This window comes from Chiloscyllium plagiosum, chromosome 19 (genome assembly GCF_004010195.1).
Source record: "Chiloscyllium plagiosum isolate BGI_BamShark_2017 chromosome 19, ASM401019v2, whole genome shotgun sequence".
Classification (NCBI taxonomy): domain Eukaryota; kingdom Metazoa; phylum Chordata; class Chondrichthyes; order Orectolobiformes; family Hemiscylliidae; genus Chiloscyllium; species Chiloscyllium plagiosum.
Genome location: NC_057728.1, coordinates 64,581,187 through 64,595,673, shown reverse-complemented (window position 1 = coordinate 64,595,673; position 14,487 = coordinate 64,581,187).

The window sequence follows — 14,487 nt, the reverse complement described above, 5'->3', positions numbered from 1 at the left end:
TCAGCCCATCAAGCCTGTTCCACAGTTTCAGAAGTTCTGACTTTGTTGCTGAAGCTCACTGCAGAACGCAACCCCCTAATTCATGCATAAGGCTATTAGCCTTGGTTAGTGAGCTCTGAGTCACAAGGCTATGCATTCAGAGAATTGAGCGTAAGATTTGAACTGATATGTCCACTGAGATACTGATGGCACACTGCAGTGTCTGAGGTGCTAACTTTCAAGTGCACTGTCCAACCAAGGCCTCCTCAGCTCACTCAGTTTGACCTAAACTGTTACTATTTGAGGAAGAACAGTGGGGCTCAGATCAGCCTTGATCACATTGAATAGAAGAGCAGACTGATAGGCTGGAAGTGTCTGAATTTTGCTCCTACGTCTTATGATATTATGATTATAAGGTCTACCTTGACCAATATTTATCCATCAATCAGCATCATGGTTAGCAGATTATCTGACTTTATGTCACTTTACTGATTGTTGGGTCTTGTTGTGTCCTAATTGACTATCACTTTGCTACACACAACAATTCCAACATTTTAAAAAGTATTTTGTTAATTGCAAGGTGCTTGGAACTCCCTGAGACAGTGCAAGATGTTATACAAATACAAGCTCCTTTTCCTTTGACTCCAGCTTGGTGTTATTATTGCACAAACACTCATTCCAGGATATCATCTCTGATCCTTTAACTGTGGGGCTAACCCACCTTAAACCTCAACACCAACCAAAGTATAACATTTATTTTGATTTAGTTAACACCAGCTTAAAGCAGCTTGAGGTGAAATTTGATATCAATACTGTTGAACATTTTTAGAAGACATGGATCAATTCAAATTTCTACCCTATTGTTGTTAACTTGAGGGAATACCATCTACAGTATAAAGAGTGAGCAACAAAAACCACCAGAAATTCTATATAAAGTCACATTGTGAAGCATGTACCAAGCCAAATTTGTTTGATGTGCAGTTGAGTTGTTTTATTAACGCAATAGTTGTGTGCATTGTGGTTTCCATGGAGACTGATAACCTTTAGAAATGTAACTGAACTTCCAGTGACTGACTGGAAGGCTCACAGTAGACATTTAGAAGTTTTAAGATTTTCACGGTACCAAAGAAACCTAAAGCAACATAGGCTAAACATTGAAAAACCAAAGAACTGCAGATGCTGGAAATCAGAACCAAAAACAGAAATTATCAGAAATGCTCAGCAGGTCTGTCAGCATCTCTGAAGAGACATCAGAGTTAACATCCCAGGTCCAGTCACCTATCAGACTATTGTTCACTTCAGTTGTGAGAAAGGGTCATTGAATCTAAAACGTTAACTCTGCTTTCTCTCCACAGATGCTGCCAGACCTGTTGAGTTTTTCCAGCTTTTTTTTTTGTTATTGGTTAAACATTGTTTCAGTTGGCAACTCATATCCTAAGTTACAAAAACATTTTCCCTCTTAACTTTTAAAATGTTCCAAACACCTCCTCCATTGTTATAGTTCACTGTCCCCTAAGTGGAGACTTCATTTGATAGGAACCAGTCCAAAGCTAGTCTCAGCTCTTGATGGTTGGTTTCTACTTCCAGCCAAGTAACCTCTAAATTCTAAACCAACTGTCACAGTGATGGTTACCGGAGAGATTTCTCTCTCAAGCCAAGATGAATCTTCCACCTCCATCTAAATCTTGACAAACTTTGCTTCTTCAATATAAGCATGAAAGCTTCCATCCACATTCCCTGCAGAACACAAAAGACACCAGCCATTTCTATCTCTTTACACCCCCCCCCCCACCCCCCTCTCTCAAACAGCTCCTTTCAGAATTTCCTATCCAAGAATACCTTACAAACGTTTCTGTATAATGGTCTGCTCAAGATTCTTCCCCTCTTAAAACCTATCGTCATGGCAACATGTATCACTTGGACCTTGTATCCAGATATAAATGTTAATTTCTACCCGTCAGACACCCAAATCCTTTCTATCTTGGAATACAGGGACAGTTGAAAGTATAACCATTGATAAAGCCTGACATTCTTAACATTTCCCAGTGAAACTTGGAGTTTACCAGCCCACAGATAGCCATCACAGATGCCCTTGCCACTGTTCAGATGTGTGAATACCTTGTACCTTCTTCATTCTAATTCTGGTCTCTGTGGCAAGCAACCACCAAATCTTGTTGGTCAGAATTCATTGTTCTATTTTGAATGGTAGAACCCTGGAAAGTGCAGAGGATCAGAGGGACTTTGGTGTGCATGTCCAACAGGACAGGTGGATAAGGTGGTTAAGAAGACAAATAATATTCTTGCCTTTTTAGTCAAGGCATAGAGCAGGGAAATTATGCTGGAACTGTATAAAACATTGTTTAGGCTACAGCTAGGTTATTGTGTGAAGTTATGAAATCCACATTATAGGAAGGATGTGATAGCACTGGAAAGGATGCAGAAAAGATTTATTCGGATGTTGTCTGGGCTGGAGAGTTTCAGTTATGAAGCGAGGTTGGACAGACTGGGCTTGTTTTCCTTGGAGCAGAGGAGATTGAGAGGGGACAGGATTGAGATGGATATAATGATGAGGAGCAGAGACAGGGTGGACAGGAAGAAACCTCTCCCTTTAGTGGAGAGATCAATGACCAGGGCACATAGATTTGAGATAAGGGACAGAAGGTTTGAGTAGATGTGCGGAAAATTGTTTCATTCAGAGAGTAGTGGGATTATGGAAGTCAATGTCTGTAAGAGTGGGAGAGGCAGAAACTCTCATCATATTGAAGAAGGATTAAGATGTGCACTCGTGATGCCAAGGCATGCAAGGAAAATAGGGTTAGAATAGTCAGGTGGTTGAAGGGCCAAAGGACCTTTTCTGTGCTGTAGATCTCTATAATTCTATGACTTTAAATTAAGGAGACAGTGCTGATACATAACAATGTTGCAAATCCTTTCCTTGAAGCAGCCATCTTATTCCTTGTTACAATGTGTTTATTCTGTGATACTCGTGCCATGCCTGTAGCACAAGCCCCTGACAATCTAGCACTCAACTTCCAAACTTGGAATCTCCATCATCCAGAAGGGCAAGTGCAGCAGATACATGGGAATACCACACCCTGCAAGTGGCTCTCCAAGCCACTCACCATCCTGACTAAAAGAAATATCACTATTCAGTCATTGTCACTGGATGAATATGCTGAAGCCAGCAGTAAACACTCCAACCAGCTTGATAGGCAACTGATGAGAATGGGGGTAGAAATGGTCTAACTGGAATTATTTTTGTAGGTCTGGTGGAGCAGAAGTTTTCAACCTAGGAAGGGAGGAAAGTCGCAGATACAGTCATAGAGAAGAGTTAACTCCAGGAAAGGTAAGACGTAGGCAGCCAGTGCAGAAGTCATCTGTGGCTATCGCCATTTCAAACAAGTATGCTGTTTTGGATGTAGCATGGACAGCCAAGTTTTTGGCATTGAGACTGACTGCAATGCAATGAGGGGTATGCCAGGTTCTAAGAGATAAATTGTATTAGGGCACTCTTTATTTCGAGGTACAAACAGACAGCAGCAAAAAATCAGAATGGTGTATTGCATCCCTGGTGCCAAGATCAAGGATGTCTCAGAGAGGGTGCAGAATATTCTTGAAGGGGAGAGAGATCAGCAGGAGGTCATCATACACATTGGAACCAATGACATCAGAGGGAAAAAGATTGAGATTCTGAGAAGAGATTACAGAGAGTTAGGCAGGAATTTAAAAAGGAGGTGTTCGAGAGTAGTAATGTCTGGATTATTCCCGATGCTGCAAGTTAGCAAGGGCAGGAATAGGAGGATAGAGCAGATGAATGCATGGCTGAGGAACTGGTGTACGGGAGAAGGATTCACATTTTTGGATCATTGGAATCTCTTTTGGGGTAGAAGTGACCTGTACAAGAAGGACGGATTGCACCTGAATTGGAAGAGGACATATTGGCATATTGGCAGGGAGAATTCATATTGGCAGGGAAATTTGCTCGAACTGCTTAGGAGGATTTAAGCTAGTAAGGACTAATAAATTAAACTGCATTTATTTCAATGCAAGGGGCCTAAACAGGGAAGGCAGATGAACTCAGGACATGGTTAGGAACATGGGACTGGGATATCCTAGCAATTACAGAAACATGGCTCAGAGATGGGCAGGACTGACAGCTTAATGTTCCAGGATACAAATGCTATAGGAAGGACAGAAAGGGAGGCAATAGAGGAGGGGGAGTGGCGTTTTTGTTAAGGGATAGCATTACAGCTGTGCTGAGGGAGGATATTCCCAGAAATACATCCAGGGAAGTTATTTGGGTGGAACTGAGAAATAAGAAAGGGATGATCATCTTATTGGGATTGTATTATAAACCGCCTAATAGTCAGAGGGAAATTGAGAAACAAATTTGTAAGGAGATCTCAGTTATCTGTAAGAATAATAGGGTGGTTATGGTAGGGAATTTTAACTTTCCAAACATAGACTGAGACTACCATAGTGTTAAGGTTTAGATGGAGAGAAATTTGTTCAGCGTATACAAGAAGATTTTCTGATTCAGTATGTGGATATACTTACCAGAGAAGGTGCAAAACTTGACCCTGCTCTTGGGAAATAAGGCAGGGCAGGTGACTGAGATTTCAGTGGGGGAGCACTTTAGGGCCAGTGACCATAATTCTATTCATTTTAAAACAGTGATGGAAAAAGATAGATAAACCTAAAAGCTGAAATTCTAAATTGGAGAAAGGCCAATTTTGATGGTATTAGGCAAGAACATTCAAAAGCTGACTGGAGACAGATGTTCACAGGTAAAGGGATGGCTGGAAAATGGGAAGCCTTCAGAAATGAGATAATGAGTCCAGAGAAAGTATATTCCTGTTAGGGTGAAAGGAAAGGCTGGTAGGTATAGGGAATGTTGGATACTAAACAAATTGATGGTTTGGTTAAGAAAAAGAAGGAAGCATTTGTCAGGTATAGACAGGATAGATCGAGTGAATTCTTAGAAGAGTATAAAGGCAGCAGGAGTATATTTAAGAGGGAAATCAGGAGGGCAAAAAGGGGACATGAGATAGCATTGGCAAATAGGGTTAAGGAGAATCCAAAGGGTTTTTACAAATACATTAAGGACAAAAGGGTCACTAGGGAGAGAATAGGGCCCCTCAAAGATCAGCAAAGTGGCCTTTGAGGAGAGTTTGCGCAAACTTGGTTTGTTTTCACTTGAATGTCAAGATGAGGGAGAGACCTCATAGAGATGTACAGCAAGGAAATAGATGTGTTAGAAGTTTACAGAATTATGACAGGCATGGATAGAATGGATAGTCAGAGTATTTTTCCCAAGGTAGAAATTTCTATCGTTTGTGGACATAAGTTTAAGGTAAAAGGAGGAACATTTAAAAGGACATGGGAGAGGTATTTTTTTCTACAGAGGGTGAGGTAAGTGTGTGGATTGTGCTGCCATAGGAGACAGTAGGGATGGATACAATAGCACCATTAAGAGGCATTATGACAGATATATGAATACGGGGATATGGACCGTAAAAAGGGAAAAGGTTTTCAGTTTAGAAATGAATCGTATGTTAGTGCAGTCTTAGTCAGCTGAAGGGCCTATTTCTGTCCTATAAAGGTCTTTGCTCTTTGACCTTCAGACAATGCAGTGCTCCCTCAGTACTGACTCTTGGACAGTGTAGCATTCCCTCAGCACCGACCCTCCAACAGTGTGACACTCCATCAGTACTGACACTCTGACAGTGCAGTACTCTCAGTACTGACCCTTTGACAGGGAACACTCCCCCACTACTGACCCCACTGACAGTGCAGTACTGCCTCATTATTGACTGTCTGACAGTGCAGAACTCCCTCAGCACTGACCCTCTGACAATGTGGCACTCTTTCCATACTGACCATCTAATGATGCAGCGCCTCAAGGCAAGGTGATGACCCAGTGGTATTATCACTGGACTGTTAATCCAGAGACCCAGGTAATTTTTTGGGGACCCAGGTTTGAATCCTGCCATGGAAGATGGTGAAATTTTAATTCATTAAAAGTGAGTGGAATTATGAGTCTAATGATAACCATAAAACCATTGCCAATCATTGTGGAAAGCCCACCTGGTTCACTAATACCTTTAGGAAAGGAAACTGCCATCCTAATCTGGTCTGGCCTACATGTGGCTCCAAATCCACAGCAACGTGGCTGACTCTTAACTGCTCTCTGGGCAGTGAATGCTGGCCTAACTAGTGATGTCCACATGCTGTGAATGAATAATGAAAAGACACTTTCAGCATACTGGTCCCCCTGATAGTGCAGCACACCCTCAGTACTGACCCTCTGACAGTGCAGCACAACCTCAGCACTGACCCTCCAACAGTGCAGCACTCCCCCAGTATTAACCCTCTGACAGTGCAGCACTCCTTCAGTACTGACCTTTTGATAGTGCAGCATTCCCTCAATACTGGCCATTCAACAGTGCAGTACTTTGTCAGTATTTAGTTTCCATTTGCATTCAAACCTCTAGAGAGAAACTTGAACCCACAACGTCTGGCCGAGAGAATTGCACACACACAGCCACAACATTCAGTTGTCTGAGGCTATGCCTCCAAATCAGGGGCCACCTCTTTGCTGCAGAGATAGTTGATAGGCTAGTACATTATTATTGGTGACACAGAAGTCAAAATTAATTTTAAAAAATCACAACATAATAATGGGTTTTTACGGAAATAGAAATAATTAACTATGGCCTTCAAGAAAGGGATTTTATCCCAAACCTATCTCCGTGATGACTACCATATAATTTTTCAGTGTACAAACATTGCCTTTGTGCCATGTGCAATGGGTACCTAGAGATAAACACTACTGATCTAGAAAAATCTAAAAATTAAAATAAAATTCAGCAGATTCCAAGAGTCATTGCTAGATATTAAACCCAAGTTGTTTCTCCTGGGTGAAACAGAGATTAAAGATATTTTTTGCAGAATAAATTGTCAGGTTATGATTCTGAAACATTTATCATAATCAAAACGGTGACCCACTGTCTTCAGCATCCATGCTCTGGAATACTCAGGAGTTAGCTGGTCAGTTGTGCTGTCCATGGTACTGAAAGTTTGTATTGATCGAAGTCCTGGAACTGCCGTCCTTACAACACTCCGGCTGTATCTGCACCAGAGTGGATAAAGAAACCAACTCACTATCACCTCTTTAAGATCACTGCGTTCTTTAGGGTCAGCCAACGAATAATGACCTTACCATTTTCCCCAGCATCCTATTTTCTATAATGAAAGCAACTTACTGTGGATTCTGGAAATCCGAAACAAACACAGAGATAGCTGGAGAAACTCAACAGGTCAGGTAGCATTTATTTCTGTCCACAGATGCTGCCAGACCTGTTGAGTTTCTTCAGTATTCTCTGAAATTGTTTCCTATTTTCTATGTTTCTATATATTAAAGAATTTTTAAAAATTGTTTCTGTAATGTTGCTGTAAATTAAAGCAGAGAGTGAACTTAATATTTTGCTTTTACAAATGCATCTACCAATTACATTCAGTAAACACCTGCAGAATTAGAGGTAAGCTGAAGATTTTGACAAATGTCAATGACATTTATATATAAAAGGTATCTTTCCAAAGTTTACCAACGACACAAAATTGGAAATGCAATGGATTAAGCAGTGAGGAGGGTAGTGGCAGTTTCAGAAGCACATAGACTGGTGGAGTGGTCAGACATCTGGCAGTTAACATTTTATACAAAGATTTGAGAGATGATGCACTTTGGTAAGCATGAATGAAAAGTGGCAGTCTAATCTAAATGGATTTTAAATTGGATGCAGGAACTGAGAGATCTGGAGTTGTCGAGAGTGTACTGCTGGAAAAGCACAGCAGGTCAGGCAGCATCTGAGGAGCTGGAGAATCGACATCAGCCCTCCGTCAGAATTTCTGATGATGAACTTACGCCAGAAATGTCGATTCTCCCGCTCCTTGGATGCTGGCCTGACCTGCTGTGCTTTTCCAGCACTACATTCTCGACTCTTAACTCCAGCATCTGCAGTCCTCACTTTCTCCTAGATCTAGAGTTGTGCACATTTAAATCTTCAAAGGTGGAAGCGCAAGTTGACCATGCTGTTAACAAACGGAGACTGGATCCTTAGCAATCTCAAGGGGATGCTGGAGAAACTCAGCAGGTCTGCAACCAGTGGAGAGAGCAACAGAGTTAAATTTCAAGTCCAGTATGACTTTTTCAGAATGGGATAATAAAGTTAACATTTGGAGTCCTGTTAACTCTGCTTCTCTATCCAAGATGCTGTCAGACCTGCTGTGTTGATTCAGTCCTTTTGTTTTCAGATTTCCAGCATCTACAGTATTTTGATTTTATTAAACTGGATACTTGGCTTATTTATAACAGCATAGAGTATAAGCCTTTATTAAAAAAAGTAGCTGGATTTCAGCTGCAGTGTGTTGTCCAGTGCTGTTCACCATACTTTGCCCTTGCAGAGGGGGTTTACCAGAATGGTACCAAGGATAAGTAAATTCACTTCCATGGAATGATGGGTGAAGCTGGATTTAGAGAAGGAAATTAAAATTATGAAGTGGTTTTGATTGAGTTAGATTAAATTATTTGGTGGTAAAATGATTTCAGATAAACCTTAGGATGTGGAAGAGCTATTTCTAAATATAAGTGAAGAAATACAAAGTAAGCATTGTACAAGTTTTATTTATTGTGCTTATATTTTCATTTAATCTGAAAAGACTTGAACTGCAAGTGTAAAATAAAGAATATTGTATTTTGGGAATTACCTTCACCTTAAAGCTGTCAGAATGGATAAGAAGGACCTATTTCAGTTAGCAGAAAGGTCAATAAGCAGGGGCAATATATTTAATATAATTGGCAGAAGGATTAGAGAGGAATTGAGACGTAACTTTTTCACCCAAAGGACTGTGTAAGTCTGGAACTCACTTCTTGAAAACTTGGTGTAGGCAGAAACCCTCATTGAATTTTTTTAAAAAAAGATTTGGGCATAGAACAAAAACATAGAACAGTATGGCACAGAAACGAGCCCTTCAGCCCGTGATGCTGTGCTGAACATGACACATAATTCAACTAATCCCTTCTGCCTGCCCTAGGTCTATATCTCTCCATTCCTTGCATACTCATGTACTTACCTCAAAGCCCCTGAAATGCCCCTATCCTATCAGTCTGCACCACCATCCCTGGCAGCACACTTCTACCACTCTTTGTGTAAAAAGATTGGCTCTCACATCTCCTTTGAAATTGCCCCCTCTCATCTTAAATGCATGCCCACCCCTCATACATACCTGAAGTGCTGTAAGAGAGCTACAGATCCAGAACTGAAAGCTTGGATTTTATTGCATGGCAAGTTTTCAATTAGCATTAACATGATGGGCTGAATTGCCTCAGGCCAGTGCTTTTTTTTTCTATCTTTCAATGATGGTGATGTAATGATGTCATTGGCAGTAATCCAGAGACCCGGCTCAATCCCCTGGGGACATGGGTTCAAATCCCAAATGTCAGATTGTGAAATTTAAAATAAATGATTAAGGCTGGAACTGAAAACCTGTCTCAGTAATAATAACCATGTTGTGCATCATTGTAAAAACTCACTTGATTCAGTGGAATGAAGGAGATCTGCTGCCCTTACCTGGTCTGTCCAAATGTGACTCCAAACTCCCAACAATGTGTCTGATTCTTAGCTGCCCTCTGGCATAGCCAAGGAAGCTATGTTCAAGAACAATTATGGATGGGCAATAAATGCTGGCCTTGCCAGTGGCACCTACATCTCATGAAAGTCTAAAAAAAAGACATATTGTCTGCAGAATTCATCTGATTTACAGAGCAGGCTTGACAATGAGTGAGTGATCTGTTCCATCAGATTACTACACAAGAAGTGAAACAATGAAATTAGGTCCATTGTTAGAAAGTCTTTGAAGGGCAAGAGATGTACTAAAAATAGAAAATGCTGGAGAAAATCAGCAAATCTGGCAGCATCTGTGGAGAGAGACGCAGTTGACATTGAGTCCAATATGACTCTTCTTTGGCAAAGAGTCAGATTGGATTTGAAATGTTAACTCTGTTTCTCGATGCACAGATTCCACCAGACCTACTGAGTGCCTCCAATACTTTCATTTTTTTTTTTATTTCCAGTTTCAGATATCTTCAGTATTATGCTATTAGAAGGGAGAAATAACCCTAAGCACTGCCTGGTTTTGGGAGTTCAAGAGTGTATAACTGAGCTGTTATCGGGAAAAGGAACTTTTGAAAATATGCAGATGAAGGTTCGGTTTCTCTTACTCAGCAACAAGTTGGATTTAAACTGTAAGGAGAACATTGCAGACTTCCAAAAGGACATTGACAATTTGGTGGAATGGGTAGACAGGTAGTTCAATGCAGAGAAGAGTGAGGTGATACACTGGTCAGAAGGATGCTGAGAGACAATGTAAAGTGGGAATACAATTCTAAAAGCGGTGCAGAAGCAGGTGGAGCTGGGGTGTTTTTGTGCATAGATCATTGAAGGTGCAGGACAGGGGGAGAGCATGGTTAATAAACCACAGAATCCTTGGCTTTATTAATAGGAGCATAGAGTGCAAGAACAAGGAGGTGATGCTGAACATGTGCAAAACACTTTAATTTGGTTTATTGTAATCACATGTACTGAAGTACAGTGAGAAGCTTCATTTTGCGAGCAATACAGCAGATCATAGCAAACAAGGACATAGTGCTCAGAGGGTGCTTAGACAGAGCGAGGCACATGGGTTACACTGCACAGGAGGTTCACAAAGCAATATCAACATTATGTGAAGTTAGAGAATCCATTCAGCTGTCTAATAACAGCCAGGAAGAAGTTGTTCTTGAACCTGCTGGTGCATATGTTCAAGCTTCTCTATCTTTGACCAGAAGAAGTTGGAGGAGAGCATTACCAGGTTTGGAGAGGGCTTTGATTATATTGGCAGCCCTTCCGTGGCAATGAGGTGTGTAAATCGAGTCCATGGATGGGAGACCTCAACTGGAGTATTGTGTACAGCAATGGGTGCCACATTATAAGAAGGATGGCAATGCATTGGAGAGAGTGAAGAAGTGATTTACGGTAATGGTTCCAGGAATGAGAAACTTCAGTGATGAGGACAGATTGAAGAAGTTGGGAGTGTCCTCCTTGGAGAGAAGCAATTTGAGAGGGGATCTGATTGGGGTTTTCGTAATCATAAGCAGGCAGGACAGAGTAGATAATGAGAAGTTGTTCCTGCTCATAAAATATAAAAATAAACAGAGGGCATAGATTTAAAGCAAAGTGCAAATGAAGCAATGGTGGTGTGAGTAAATTCCCAGCAAGTATGTAAGGTCTGGACTGCACTGATTGAAAATGTGGTGGACGCATTGGATAATTAAATGGCCAGAAATGATATGCAGAGATATTGGGCAAAGGCAGGAAATAGGCAGTAAGTAATAGAATCTTTGCAGGCATAGTGGGCTGAATGGCCTCCTTCTTAGCTGTAACAATCCTGTGATTCTGTGGAGAGGTCAGTGTTATGGATTGTCTTGAAGGAGGAAGGCAAGTTTGAGAGACAGACAGATTTAGAGAGGGAATTCCACATAGGGCAGGTGATGCCAGGGTGGTTAAAATTGGGGCTGGTCAAGAAACCAAAATTGGAAGAGTGCAGATATCTGGGTGAATTGTAGACCTGTAGGAGGTTACAGAGACAGGCAAGTGGTGAGACCATGGAGGAATGTAAAAACAAGGATCAGAAACTTTGAAATCAAGCAAAGCAATGATTGCACAATTTTCAAATTAAATTGCAAAGTTTCTCTCCATCATTTTAACATAAATAATGTGCATTATCATCTTCCCCATTATGCTTTTGCCCACGAGTGCACTGTAAGTGAGGGAACCTGCTTTATCTGCACTGCCTTATGGATCGGCGCAACATCGAGGGCCCAAGGGCCTGTACTGCGCTGTATTCTTCTATGTTCTATGTTCTATGACCATTGCAAAGAAAAGCAACACTAAGTTCTTTCTGCTGCCTCTCGCTGTTCAAGGGAGCTTCAAATTTGAAATTCTATGGGTGTTTTAAAGACCACTTCATCACGTAGCGAGCCTTGTGAGGTTCTATACACTTTCTAGCACATTTCTGTTTATGCCTTCTTTACCAACACCCTTCCTAGAAAAAAAAACAAGTGTGAGGAAGCTTCTAAAAAAACCACCCTCCCTCCTCTCAACACAGATCAGCCATTGATTGGAGCAAGAGTTTGTGGAACACACACACAGACAAAACGATTTTCTCGGATGAAATGTATGTGTATGCAGCCAAAAAAAAAGGGTCGCCCTTAACCTCAGGCCATTGTCATGGTTAATGTTTGCAGTGGTCTCTCTAAAAGAAAGTATTGTAGTTCGTTGCCAGGTATTCCCTAGCAACCGTAATACTACGCTAAGACTTGAAATGCTTTCGACTGGGGGCCTTTGTCAGAGTTTCAGCACACCCCCCACTAAAATATAACACGTGCTTATCAACAGAAGAATATGTTAAGGGGCAGAAAAGTTCTGTATCTTTCCAATGCTTTGGTTTTAATTGCAAGTTGACATTTCTAAACCGCCTCAACTTTTGTCTTGCTCTTTTCTGTAAAGACACCTTTTTCTCACAGATTATAAACCAAAAGTTTTAGACTTTTTTATGTAAGCAGAACAAAATTGGGAAGCTTTTTTTTATGTTTAAAAATGCCAGACTGTATCCTTGATAAGTAATATAAGTTCCCACAATGAAGGAATTGAGATATGCTAATTTTAATTCAGATATGCTCATTTTAATTCAGATATGCTAATTTTAAACCTGAGACAGTTTTTTTGTTAAGGAAAGATATTGAGGGATGTGGATCAAAGGCAGAGTTGAACCACAGACCAGCCGTGATTTCATTGAATGGGAGCCATGATGTGGAGGTGGCAGTGTTGGACGGGTAGATGAAGTCAGAATCACAGGACACCAGGTTATAATCACTTCACCTGATGAAAGAGCAGCGCTCCAAAAGCTTGTAATTTCAAATAAACCTGTTGGATGAACCTAGTGTTGTGTAACGTCTGCCATTGAATGGTGGAACAGGCACAGAGGCTGAATGCCCTACTCCAGTTCCTATGTTCTATATTCCATGGAGAAGCGAGAGAAATGGGCCTATTGTCAGAGCAGCAAAGGGTTAACAGTAAATTTGATTGAGGTGCTGAAAATCTGGAGAGGTTTTGATAGGGGAAAAAAGGAGTTTTTTTTCTTCCCCTTGCAAGTGCATCATCGACTAGAGGAAATAAATTTAAGATAGTAGGCAAAAACAAATAGAAGGAGGGAAGGCAATGGGAATTTGCTTTTCCTCAACATGTATTCATGGTCTGGAATTCATTTTTCCCTTGAATTGAGTGGCTAGCTAAAGCCATTTCCAAGGGCAGAGTCAACTATGTTGCTATAGGCTTGGGTCGGGACTCATTTGTAGGTCAGACTCAGTATACACAGCAGATTTCATTCTCTGAAGGACATTTGCAAATCAGAGAGGCCTTCATAGATTTACTTTTATTCCAATCAAACTGTGATGGGATTGGAACCTACACATGAGCCTGGGTTCTGGATTACTAACCCAGCAATACTTTCACTACACCACTGCCTCCCCTTGTTATTTTTATACTCCTATTCTTTTGTAATAAAGACTAACATAAACATACGTCTTCCGAATTGCTTGTGGTATCTCCATACATCTAACATTCTGTATTTCCTGCACTAGAAACCCAAATTCCTCTCTACATTTACATTTCATTTTCTCATGTTATTTCTTTCAAAACATATTTTGCTTTTGCACTGAAGTCAGAAATTTCACATTTTCCCTCACTGTAGTCCATCTGATCATTTCAACAGTTATATCTATCTACTTTCTCTTTATATCATCCACACTACTTTCACACTTAGCTTTACATTATCACCAAGTCTGGATGTAATGCATTTGTTCCCCTCTTCTAAGTAATTGATGTTGTTTGCAAATAGTTGAGTCTAATTCTTGTTGTACCCCACTAGTTACAGCCTCTTACTTGGAAGCTAACTTTGTTTTCTTTACACTAGCTAATCCTCAATTAAGAATCATATATTTCCACTAATCCCATAATCCCTAATCTTGAGTAATAATCTACTTTGTGTCACCTTTGTATCGACTTTGATGTTTTCAGAAAATATAAACCTACTGCATTTACTGGTTCCCCTTTATCTATCCTCCTATTTAAATCCTTAACCATACATTCAAGCATTTTAACTTTTATTGTTGTCAGGTTAATTGGTTTCTAGCTCTCTCTTTTTTCTCTTCCTCTTTTCTAGGATAATATTGATGCATTTGCAAACCTGAAATTCATGGGGACCATTTTAAAGTATAAAGAATTCTGGAACATCATCCCCTATCACTACAACCAGCTCTTTTGGTACTCGATGGAAACCTTCAAACCAGGGAATTTGCCACCTTTCATTTCTCCTTTATCCTCTGTCTTTATTGACTTTGCACTCTTTACT